Source organism: Panthera pardus, unplaced genomic scaffold (genome assembly GCF_024362965.1).
Source record: "Panthera pardus isolate Hobbes unplaced genomic scaffold, ASM2436296v1 HiC_scaffold_17, whole genome shotgun sequence".
Classification (NCBI taxonomy): Eukaryota; Metazoa; Chordata; class Mammalia; order Carnivora; family Felidae; genus Panthera; species Panthera pardus.
The window spans coordinates 48958559-48971547 of NW_026526732.1; positions in this window are offsets into that span (position 1 = coordinate 48958559).

Sequence of the window (12989 nt, forward strand, 5' to 3'; positions counted from 1 at the left end):
GCTCAACGATTGCTGCAATTTCCCCACCTCACCACAGGATGGCATATATTCCATTGTTTAAATATTTTTCTAGCTGCATTTTTCCTCTGTAGTCACTTGGTCTATTTAACAAGCAGAGTAACACTAACAGGTTCTTTTGGATGCAGGCTTGGATTCAATACTATTTGAATTAAGCTGCAATTTGGTGTACTTAGTTGGGATTTTCTGTAGGTAAAACAATTATAACACTAATTCCTGAGTTTATATCCATAAAATAAAATAGAGTGTATCTGGTAATAAATTGAGACTTTTCTAGTAAAAAGTCGAATATAAATTAATGCGAGAAGAAGAAGAATTGTCTATTTGTGCTGGGAGTTGTAATCATTTAATATATACAGTTAAACAGGAGAATTGTGATTTATTTCTAGGATATGTTGCTTAGTACAGTGAAGGTAATATGCAGGGGCGTTGGATTCTTGCTCCACAACTTCTGTCATTAAGCTACGTACCTAACCTCTTTGATCTTTGGCACTTCACAGAGTCATGATTAGGATTATTAATAAATACTTTTCTAGTGGAATAAATGACAAGGGAGAACATATTCCTTGGTTAGATTCTGTTTTTTTTTTTTTTTTTTTTTTTTTTTTTTTAAATACTTTTTGTTTTTGAGAGAGCTCAAGGGAGGGAGGGACAAAGAAAGAGATGACAGAGGATCCGAAGTGGGCTCTGCGCTGAGAGCAGCAAGCCTGATGTGAGGCTCCAACTCACAAACTAGCAGTTTATGACCTGGGCCGAAGTCAGACGCTCAACTGACTGAGCCACCCAGGCGCCCCAGTTAGATTGTGTTATTGATAGAGCTCTGAACTGGTAAAAAAAAAATTTTGGCGGGCTCACCTTGTGACAAGTGGTATGTGTGTAGGGGTGAGTTTAACAGTTATGATTGAAATCTAAAACTAATCCCTTTGGGTTGTGACGCTTCCAGCTTCTCTTGTGTATCGTCCAACAAATTACTTTTTTTTGTTTCTTCAGAAATCAACATTTCAAGGGTGACCTCCAGTCATGCGGTCTATACTCACTAGGCTGATGTACAGGTAAAACTTCAATGAGCAGGCAAGTATAGACAGGCATTCCTAAGTTAAAAGAGAAAACATTATCACAATTGCGTCTGCTTAACGATACCAACAAAAGGTCATCATGGTCTGGCAACCAATAAGCTGAATGTTTGAGTTGAAGGGACAAGAATTTCTCCTTTTGCCTTTTTCACCTGCACTTGTACTATGTCTTTCAATGGGAAAAACACTTGAAAAATCTCATTATTCTGCAGGATAGCAGGAAAGTTCAAACTCTGTTGCCTTTGACCAGATTTCAGGTGAGATCGACATGCTTGAGGGCACCCTTGTGTGCTCCAGGGGTGGGTACGAGCCTTCCAGATGCAAGAATGGGAGCACTAATCTCAGCATTTCAGAAGTTAGACTCTTCTAAATGGGCTGGATTTCTCATTTCCATAGGATCTGCCTGCAGTGGACATACAGTATTTTTCAGAAAAAGATTTTCTCTATGATCCACAGTCCAAACCATCATTGGCTATTATGCTGCCTATCAACCAAATGCAAAAGAAACTTCTTTTTGGTGCACTGAAAGGAGATACTCTTTTCAGACGCATTTATTTGTGTAGTTTAATGTTTACATGTAATAAACTTAGGTATAATTTCTATGCTATTCCCTTAAATGGTGAATACCCTTTCAAAATCTGTTTTAAAATCAAATTAACATAAATCTTTAAGCACATAGTAAAGCTCTTTTATCATCCTATTTCTAGAGTTAAGCAGAAAACTCTATAAGCTCATTTACTTCAGATCGATTTATGACCATGGTGGGCATAAATCTGATTTCCCATATACACATGCTGGACCCTAATGGTTATGTAAGGTAAGCAGCCTTATCTTAAACTTGCTTGGGCTTCTTACCCGACTTCCTCAAAACACCATCATCACGTAGAGTAGCGACAGACAAAGAGCCGTGGCCTGGAAATCATAAATATGAAGTTAGTCCCAGCCTTTGCATTGTATAGTTCTGCTTTGGCCAAGTCACTTCAATTGTCTATGCCTCAGTTTACTCATCTGTAAACCTGGGTAGGTAACAGCTGGCAAATAACCATGCTTTTCCACCATGTCCTCTCTGTTACCTATGGCAGATATCACAAACTGATAAGTACTTTGCTGGCCTTAAAATTCTTCTCCACACAGAAAAACCCTACAATGAATCAGAGTTGGCATTAAAGATGAAATGCTTTTGCCGTTCCTGTGCTGTGAGATGTTTAAAGCCCAAAGTCAACAGAGCGAGCCTTCATGTCTTTATGCATAAGCATGCAATATATTTCTTGGTTGTTGAATATGATATATTAGAAATTATTTTTACTGTCAATATTTTCCTCATAGCTAAACATTTGCCCATAGAGATTCATTTTTAAAATTTTAAATCAGTTCATTATACCAAGAAGTGCTATTGGAAAATTATAAAGGTCATAGAGACCAGAGTTTCCCTGCGTCAGAGTCAAATCAGGAAAGAGAAACCGTACTGTAATGTGAATGTGAAATTTTAATAACAATCATTAATTATAATAGGATTAGAGTATTGAGGGATTGCCTAGTAAAAATGAAGAGAATAAATTTTTAAAAACCACAGGAATAACATGTAAGGAGCAGCCACTACCCCTAGGGCTGTGAGCGTACCCAAAGAAGAGCCCAACTCCCCCACCCAAGCTTCTGGAGAGGGCACACTGATGGCTCACTGGATGGCACAGAAGTCACTGGGGGACCGCATTGGTGGAACTTGCTGGAAATCCACCCTCTAACCCCTGCCTGAAATCCTGTCTCCAGGGGGCTGGGGAAAGCTACTCCTAGAAAGGTGTCTTGTGAAAGGGACTCAGCCATGAAACTGCTTGAGCTGCCTGATGGGGGTACAGGTGAGACCCCGGCTGCTGGACACTGCCGATCACCCTACAGTGGGGCCAAGAGCTAGGGAAGCTGCCCATGCTCCAGGCAGTAGGTGCCAGGGAAGCCGTGGACCTGCGGTGGGCGACCTGCTAAGAGCACACCACGACCAGAGGAGCCACTTCACCCTCTGGCACCCTCTACTGACAGCTTCATATCGTGGCAGCTGGCAAAACAGAAACAGTTAAAAGATCGAACTCACACGCCGCGGTGCAGGCAATGGAAGATGCATTTGCAGCCGAGAGGCAAACTGATAACTGGTCTATTCCTCTTTCCAAAGGACTCTTTGGTGTTAGCTGTTGTGTGCAACGGAGAAGTAAATTCTCAACCCTTCTCTCTGTGGACTTAGCTTGGCTAGGCTTGGGTCACTTCTGCCTTGCCCTTAGAAGTAAATCCTGTTTTTTTTCTTTCTGCACAACTACCTAACATGTCTCTCAGCCACTGGCACCACCAATTGATGTCCTCTTTGCTGCCTTTTGACCCTTTGCTGGTAATTGCCTGACAGAATTCCTGTGACTAGGGGTATCGAGTGTAAGTGAAGGTAAAAATAATGAAGCTGTCTAGTCTCGGGGTATGAGCACTAGGAGGATAAACTTACTGAATGTTGAGTTTTACTCCAGACAACATAGGGAACTCTAAAACAACACTTGTTTGAGACACTTGCTGAAGCCAGATGGCATTGGAGCAAACTGTGTCTATGCTTAGTGAAACTATATAAGGTAGTCTAAGGGCCACTGAAACTGGGCTCCACCATTTGCTATCTTTGTGACTTTGGACAAGTTTCCTAAACTCTCTGAGCCTCAGTTTCATCATCTACAAAATGAGGATGATCTCAATTTCAGATAGATACAAAGATGAAATGAGAAACGACTTTATCTCTGGTTCTTCCCAAAGCTGTATGAGTATATTAACAAGAAGCAAAAATAAATCCAGAAGGAGAATGTAAGAGGATACAATAGCATGAAATGGAAGTGATCATTTTGGAAAGTCATAGGCAGGTGGTAACTGGAACTTACTCTTGCAATGATAAAAAGTCAGGAACCAGGCAGTTTCCTGCCAGAACTTGGAAAAGGCTTAGAACGGGATGCCTCACTAAAGGCTGCAGTGCTGATGGGAGGTGAAAATGGGAAGACTGGCTGATGTCTTTAAGAGGAGCGATTAGATCCCTAAATACCATTCCCTACCCTGAGAAGCCTGGCAGACACCCTTCCGCCCCAATTAGGAGAGATTTGCCTTCTGCAGAAATTGAGCCAGATTGGTTCTGGGCTCAGAGACATAGAAGATGAGATGACATATTGAGAAAATGAGCCTTCATACCAAACTGTGAGATTCTACTGAGTATAGGTCTCTTTGCGAACTCATAATTCTTTTTCTTTTTTTTAAGATTTGATTTTTAAGTAACCTCTACACCCAACATAGGGCTCAAACACACAACCCCAAGATCAAGAGTTACACACTCCACCAAGCGAGCCAGCCAGGCATTACGTGAACTCATAATTCTTGAGTTCGTTGAGCTTCATGGGTTTGTAGATATATTTAATCAAATTTGGGAAATTATTTGGAGAGATCACTAAAATTGACAAACTTTTATTTTAAGCTAAGAAAAGCAGGATACATAAATTAACTAAAATCAGCAATGGAAGTGGAGACATTACTACCAAACTTACAGAAATAAAGGTATTCAAGAGAATACTATGAAGAATTGTGTGCCAACAATTTGATAACTTAGATGACATGGAGAAATTCTTAGAAATACACAAATTATCAAAGCTGACTCAAAAAAAGAAAAATCTCAATAGACCTGTTATAAGTAAAGGGATTGAATATTTTTTAAAAATTTTTTTAGTGTTTATTTATTTTTGAGAGACAGAATGCAAGTGAGTTGGGACAGAGAGAGAGACACACACACAGAATCCGAAGCAGGCTCCAGGCTCTGAGCTGTCAGCACAGAGCCCGATGCAGGGCTCGAACTCAGGAACTGGAAGATCATGACCTGAGCTGAAGTCGGACGCTCAACCTCCTGAGCCACCCAGGCACCCCAGGGATTGAATCTTTAATTAAAAAAACCAAAAACAAAAAAAAACTCCCAATAAAGAAAAGTCCAGGACCAGATGGCTTCACTGGTGAATTCTATCAATCATTTAAAGGATTAACACCAGTCCTCAAATTCTTACAAAAAGTAGACGATGAAGGAACACTTCCCAACTCATTTTATGAGGCCAGTCTTTTCCTGGTACCAAAGCCAGATGAAGACCCCACCAGAAACAACTGAAGACCCATGTCTCTTATGTATATCTGATATATATTTAAGCCATAAAGAAGAGTGAAATACTGATACATGCTATAGCACAGACAAACCTTGAAAACATTACACCAAGGGTGCCTGAGCTCAGTCAAACACATGACTCGATTTCAGCTCAGGTCATGATCACACGGTTTGCAAGATTGAGCCCTGCACCAGAGCCAGCTGACAGTGTGGAGCCTGCCTGGGCTTCTCTCTCCCTCTCCCTCCCTCTCTCTCTCAGTAAATAAATAAATAAACTTTAAAAAATTACACTAAGTTAAAAGAAGCCCAACACAAAATGTCACCTGTTGTATGACTGCAGTTATACAGAGTATTCAGAACAGATCAATTCTTAACAAGAGAATTTAGATTGGCAGTTGCCAGAGGCTAGCACAGAGGGGTAAAATAATAACTAGTGCCTAATGGGTACAAGATTTCCTTTGGGATGATGGAAACGTTTTGGAACTAGATAGAGGTGGTGGTTGTACAACTGTGGATGCACTGAACGCCACTGAATGGTCACTTTAAAATGGTCGATTTTGTGTTCTATGAATTTCACCTCTAAAATAAATATTTGTGTTTATGTTAGGCCCTCTCCTAACTGATGCTTTTCTGGTGGTGCTGAGAGCATTGGCCCCAAATCTAATCTAATCTGTCTTCCAATATAAGGAAGGAGCTAGACATTCAACAAGCAGGTATGCAGGCAAATACAGTTACAGTTGTGATGAGTGTATACAGAGGAAAAAAAGGAGTTGTAGGAAGAGAACAGGGAGGGCAATTGAATTAGACGGGGCGGTGGGGGGAAGGGGTGAAGGGAGAAAGAGTGTCAGGAAGTTCTAGCTGAGGAAATGTCTTTTCAGCGGGATCTAAAGAATCAGAATTAGCCTAGTGGGGAACTGAGTATCTCATACCCCGGACATTGGGAGCAGCACGCCAAGTGTCCCGAGACGAGAGAGAGAGAGAGAGCAGTGTATTTGAGAAAAGGAAAGAGTTGGAACCCACCGAGCAAGGCACCGGAAGGAGCTGGAGAGAAGGGCAATCGAACGCTATTATCAACCGAGAAGGTAGAAACAGGAAGTAACATGACACGATTCACATTTTAAAATGCTGCTGTGTGGTGAACAAACTGTTGAGAGGCAGGAATGAAAGCAGCGAGATCAGTTAGGGGATGTGACATTTTACAAAACAGCCTGCAAGTTTGTGACCTTGCTCCCATCGAGAAGTGGTGTCTCCGTCCTCCCCCTTGGATCCGAGTGGGCTCATGGCTGCTTCAAACAAAATACAACAGAACTGACACCTAGAGGACTCTTAAGGCTGGGTCATAAAAGACCATTCAGCTTCTTCCTCATGTTCTAGGGATATGCACTGTGGGGAAACCCAGCTGCCATGTCTGACTGTCCTGTAACCGCCCAGCTCGAGAGGCTTATGTAGACACTTCTGTTGCTAGTCCTAGCTGAACCCAGTCTTTCAGGCACCCTCCGCACCCCCAAGGGACCAGAGAGGGGAGTCCAGCTATCTTGGACCCTCTGGCCCAGCCCATGTTCCAGTGAATGCCATTCAGTGACTTCAGTTGTTTCCTTGAGGAGAAGAGTGGCCCAGCTCAGCTCTATGGGCACCCCCAGACCCTTCTCAGATTCTGATAATCTACTTTGAGGCTCCTCCAGATGGGGGCTGGGGGACACACATCGGCCTACCTCACCTGATAGTTTTTTGGATCAATCTCTTCAGAAAGAAGGTGAAGGAAGGGAATAAGATGAGCAAAAAACCAAAATTGGAGTCTCATCGCTGCCACTGTTAGTAGTGCCTGATTTAAGGCACGTTATTTAACCTCATTACTCCTTGGTTACCTAATTCATAAAATGGGGATGATGATACAATGGTGCTGATCTCACGGGTCCATTGAGAGAATGACAGAAGAGAGTGCATACAAAGTGCTCAAAGAGTGCCTGGCATATTTTAAGTGCCTAGTTTATATTACTTATTATTAATGCCTAAATTCTATGCCATAGATCAGAACAAAATCTGGCAAGTGAGACTACTCCGTGGTTTCTGAGTTGGCTTAATTTCTCAATATTATACCAGTGTCAAGATTCACTGTTGCTAGAACTAATACTTTTAAAAATTAAGTATGTCATGGGGCGCCTGGGTGGCTCAGTCCGTTAAGCGTCCGACTTCAGCTCAGGTCACGATCTCGCGGTCCGTGAGTTCGAGCCCCGCGTCGGGCTCTGGGCTGATGGCTCAGAGCCTGGAGCCTGCTTCCGATGCTGTGTCTCCCGCTCTCTCTGCCCCTCCCCCGTTCATGCTCTCTCTCTGTCCCAAAAATAAATAAAACGTTAAAAAAAATTTAAAAAAAAATTAAGTATGTCATGATTTGGAAATTTGATATCACAGAAATATATCATGATAGGTTAAAATAACCTTGTCTCCAAACACTTTCCAGGTACAAAAATAAACAACTAGAACTATACATGGGAATGGAAGACAAGAGTTAGTGAATGAAGATATGAAAGTGCTTTGAAAGCAAGCTGGGAGGTTTTGATGACAACCTTTTGGCCATTCGGTATCACCATCCCCAAGGATACCGGCTCCAGCGTACCTTAAATATACATGACAAACACAGCTCAGGAGAAGGAAATGTCCCATCCCTTCTCCTTCTTTGGTCATGAGTGTGGAGACTAACTAATCTTCTTGTGTCATTCTCTCCAAGAGAGAATGGTGCTTGGAAATGTGAATAATGTGTGGAACTGTAAATTTTTATAGTGTTTTTGAGGCTGATTAAAAAAAAAAAATCATTGGCAAACATAAAAGACTTAGTTCCCAGATGTTCATTTTAGTATCGTTTATAGTAACAACCTAAATAGTTAGTCTTGCAAATTTCTGTAAGGAATTATAGTTTATTAACTCACTGGAATATTAATTATTCCGTAAACATGATGGTGTAAAACTATATTGTTGACATAGAAACATATTTAGGTATATTAATTTGTGAGGGAAAAGCAGGTTACATTGTTAACATTTTATAACTTTCAGATAATGGAGGGAAAGCTCGAGGTAAAAAAAAAAAGTCCCCACAAAGAAGCAAACTTTGAGATTCCCGGTGTTTTATGTTCGACTAGAATCTTAAAGAAATCCAGAAGGACACGTGCTGAAGATCTAGAACCTGTTGTGGGGCGGGCCCGATGAAGACTTGCCACAGAACAAAAGGAAATGGCGGGTTACTGACCTGCCCTTCGGAGAGGTTCCAGAGCAAACTTCAGGGATTGCCCTATGGTTAGTCAATCTGAATCTCCTTTAGAGTAAGCTGAAAACCCAGAACAAAGCACAGGATCAAAATCTAAACCTGTGTCTCCCATAGTCTGTTTTGCAAAACACTAGTTCCATGGTATATGCATAGTTGATAAAATAAGAAGCATGTTCCTTTCTCAAATAGTTTGGGGAAGCTTTTAGATTAAATGTTGACAAATGTATTTGCAGGAGCACCTGACCGGAACCTTGAATGTGAAGCTGTGCTTGGTGATCTCCCAAACAGAGGTACCACGTTCACACTTCTCTAACTAGTGTCCTCGGAGATTCCTCATGGAAAAAAAGTGTCCCATGGTCCATAAAGTAGAGAAATATGTGTCAATGGGCTAGACACCTTCTCATCTTTGAATATCTTTCTTTTTCATCTCCTGTATTCAGCCCACTGGCATTGATTTGTTTCTTCCATCATAATATTTTTCGAATGTGTCCATTTAAAATCATATATTATTTTAATGTATGCCTGGGTGCCACCTGGCTGGCTGTGGCACCTGTGTGGCTCAGTTGGTTAGGCATCCGACTCCTGGTTTAGGCTCAGGTCATGATCTCATTCACGATGGTGAGATGGTGCCCCACGTCAGGCTCCATGATGGGCAAGGAGCCTCAAGATTTTCTCTCTCTCTCTTCCTCTACCCTTCTCCCCAACCTGCACTCTCTCTCTCTCACAATAAATAAATAAATAAATAAATAAATAAATAAATAAATAAATAAAATCATATATTAACATTGAGCTTCTATTAAATACTAGGCATTTAAAAACATTTATCATTTAGTTTTTGAAAAATTATGGATGCTAATTTCACCTCTGTTTTCTAAGTAGAGACACTGAGGTGTAGAGAGATTGGGTACCTTGATCAGGGTCAAGGGACTCATAAGTGATTGAGCTTTGATTCAAGTCTTTGAAGTACATGCTTTCCCCAGTAGCACATTTTAATTCTACTTCAATAACCTTCCTTATTTTCACCATGCACCACAGCAACAGCCTCCTTAGTTTGTCTTCCTTCCCGGCAGTCTCTTTCTGCTTCGATCCGCCTAGCCCTGCTGTATTCCTGCTGCCATATATTCCTGCTATATTCCTAATTTCTCTTACATGCATGTATCCCAAAGATCAAGGGCCCCAAAAGCTCTTATTTGAATCTGGCAGGGGAGGGAGCTGTGAGGGTCCAGTGGCTTCATGGAAACTTCACCTATGGAAAAAATGTTTCTGCTGCCATTAACACTTCCAAAGAAAAAAGATTATAAATTATCAGAAGAAGGTGAGACAGTTATAACTTTCTAGAGCATTTGAATATGTGCCCTCAAGTCAGGTAGCATCTAGAGAGGAGCAGGATATGGAGAAGGAATGAGCTAATGGTCCGGTTATTGCCTGACTTCCCTCTTTGCCTGCTGCACACCATGGGGAGGTAGGTCCTTCTCCCCTGCACAGGAGACCAGGTCTGGGAAACGTACCAACAATCCATGATGGAAACTGGAAAGGGAAGCTGATGTTTTGATTAAGCGAATATTTGAAATTATTTCATTCCAAAGAAAAATATCCCAATTAAAGTGCCAAGCATTCAGTATTCACAAACAGAAAACAGATGCAACATGTGTTCAGTTTGAAACTGACTTGGGAATAACTCTCCCAAAACTGAATGTGGACATATTTAAACAATATAATTCATAACAGAGCTCTAGACGGGTTTCGAAGAGGAGACAAAGGAGTACTATACGCACATTTAGCTATCCCTAGAGTATGGGCATGTACCGAATGTAATAAATATATGTCTGCTATTTAGCTCTGCAATTTCCACATGCTTTTTACGTGACTGCATTACTGATTACATAAGACACTAAAATCTTTTTTAGGAATACATATAGTGGTAACGTTTTTAGAACCAAATTATAAAAATAATTAGCCAGTGGAAAAACTTTTTTTTCTACTTCTCAAGTTCAATATTTTCCTGAAAAAATTTTCTGCTTCCTGATTTGGAAAATGAACTTGGAGCCAAGATTTACTTTCTCTTAGAAAGGAAACTTCAATAAAGTTTTGTCATTCTTTGATCCTTTTAGAAAAACGAGGCTTATTACTCTTCAGAAAACAAAATTCTCCGATAACTTCTTGCATTCCTTTGGTATAAACGTGGGAGTAAAAGACAGGATCATAGTTAAAAAAAAATTATTCTCAGGACTGCTAAATTCTAGCCAATCTTCCACCCAAGTGAATAAAAAGTTTTAGCAGGTCCATAAAATGCTTCCACATATTTCTAACCAGAAAGTTGATGGTGGATATCAGGTTGTAATGTTTTGCAGTTAATATTGTCATCAGTATTTTCCATATGTTTTTTTGTTGTTTTCCTTGATTTACCAAATGAGATTTCTCAAATTTTTAATGTGTTGTTTTAGCTACAGTCCTCACATTCAAAATAAATTTACATAGAATCTATTCAACAAATATATATTGAATGCTTGCTATGTGCAAAACACTATATTGTGCTGTTTTGAACTTTCCATTTGAATTAAACTTTTATATTGGTTAACTTATGTGTTAATTTCATAGACTGATTTTAGAAGCAAATTTTCAGTTAGCTTTTCTTTATTCTAGTTCCTCACTAACCTACTTTACAATTGACTCTGTACCTGTGGCGTCGCAATTGATAAAAAAGAGTGGGTTTAATACGGTGTATTATGCATCCAATACAATTTTAAATTATTAATCTGATGCAAAAGTGGGGAATAAGACCAAAACGTTAAATAAAAGTGGAAATATATAGATATAGTATGTGACCTAAGACAATATAAACATATATGTGACCAGCTAAGATATTATGATAGATTTCATTATTTGCCCCAATTCCCCCCCCCCCCGCCCCACTTTCCCTCTATGCCATGCCATTTGGCAGTGCTCTCCCACAGTAGGCATACTTCTTATGGACTATTACTTAGGTTGTGTTTGATCTCTACTTTTGGTTTGGTCATGTGAATTGCCTTGGTCAATAGAATGAGGCAGAAGGGATAGCGTGCTAGCTCCAAAGTTAAGCCTCAAGGGATCTTGCATATTTCCACTTTCTCTCTTGTGTTCCTGCCACCCATGAGAAAGATAAGCCCAGGGCTAGCCAGGTGCCAGAAAAAGGAATTTAGACACATGGAAGTGTGTTGCCCCCGCTAAAGTAGTCGAACCAACCTATAGCTGGAGCCCAGCTCTTATCAGCTCTGTTAGTTTTCCAGGACTGCCATAATAGACTAGGGGGCTTCAACAACAGAAATTCGGTTTTTCACAGCCCTGAAGCCTGGAAGTCCGAGATCAAGGCTAGAAGTCTGGTAGGTTTGGTTTCTTCTGAGGCTTCTCTTCTTGGCTTGTAGCTTGTCTTTATGTTCACCTAGCATTCTCTTTCGAGGCATTCCTCTTGTAAGAACACCAATCATACTGGATTAGGCCCACCATAATGACCTAATTTTAACTTAGTTACTTCTTTAAAGAGCCTTTCTCCAAATACAATCACATTCTGAGGTACTGGGTGTTGGGACTTTGACATATCATTTTTGGGGGGATGCAAGTCAACCCGTGACATCAACCAAACTCAGCCTAGATCAGGCAATCCTCAGGTGTCAAAGAGATTCATCAGCTATAATAATAATAGATTAGCATTTTAAGGCAGTGAATTTTGGTGTGCTTTGTTTCAAAATGTTAGCTTATCAGGGGCGCCCGGGTGGCTCAGTTGGTTGAGCGTCCGACTTTGGATCAGGTCATGATCTCACAGTTTGTGAGTTTGAGTCCCACATCAGACTCTTGGCAGTCAGAGCAGAGCCCATCTTGAATCCTCTGTCTCCCTCTCTCTCTGCCCCCCCCCCCTTTCTCAAAAATAAATAAATACATTAAAAAAATTAGCTAACCAGTACAACTAGCATGAAAAAAAATTAAATAATTATTGGTCATGAGATATGGGGTAAATCAAAAATATTTTAAGATTGTTGGGTCACCTAGGTGGCTCAGTTGGTTAAGCGTCAGACTTCGGCTCAGGTCATGATTTCCCGAGTCTGAGATGTGCTGACAGCTCCGAGCCTGGAGCCTGCTTCAAATTCTATCTCCCTCTCTCTCTCTGCCCCTCCCCCACTTGTTCTCTCTCTCTCTCTCTCTCTCTCTCAAAAATAAACATTAAAAAACTTAAAAAAAAATGATTGTTGCTACATATTCTTTTAAATTGGCTGTATTTTTCTCTGTATATAAAGTAATACCTCTCCATTGTTAAAAAAACAGAAAATATAGTAATACATAAAATATAAAAACAAGAATCAGTTGTACTGTGTCCCCTTCCCCATCATGGTAGAAAACCAATGTTAAATACCTTTTAATTACTTTCCTATTTACAAACACAAACATATCCATACATATTTTTACACATACATCCACACATATTTTTACAAAATCGGGTATTGTATTATACATATTTTAA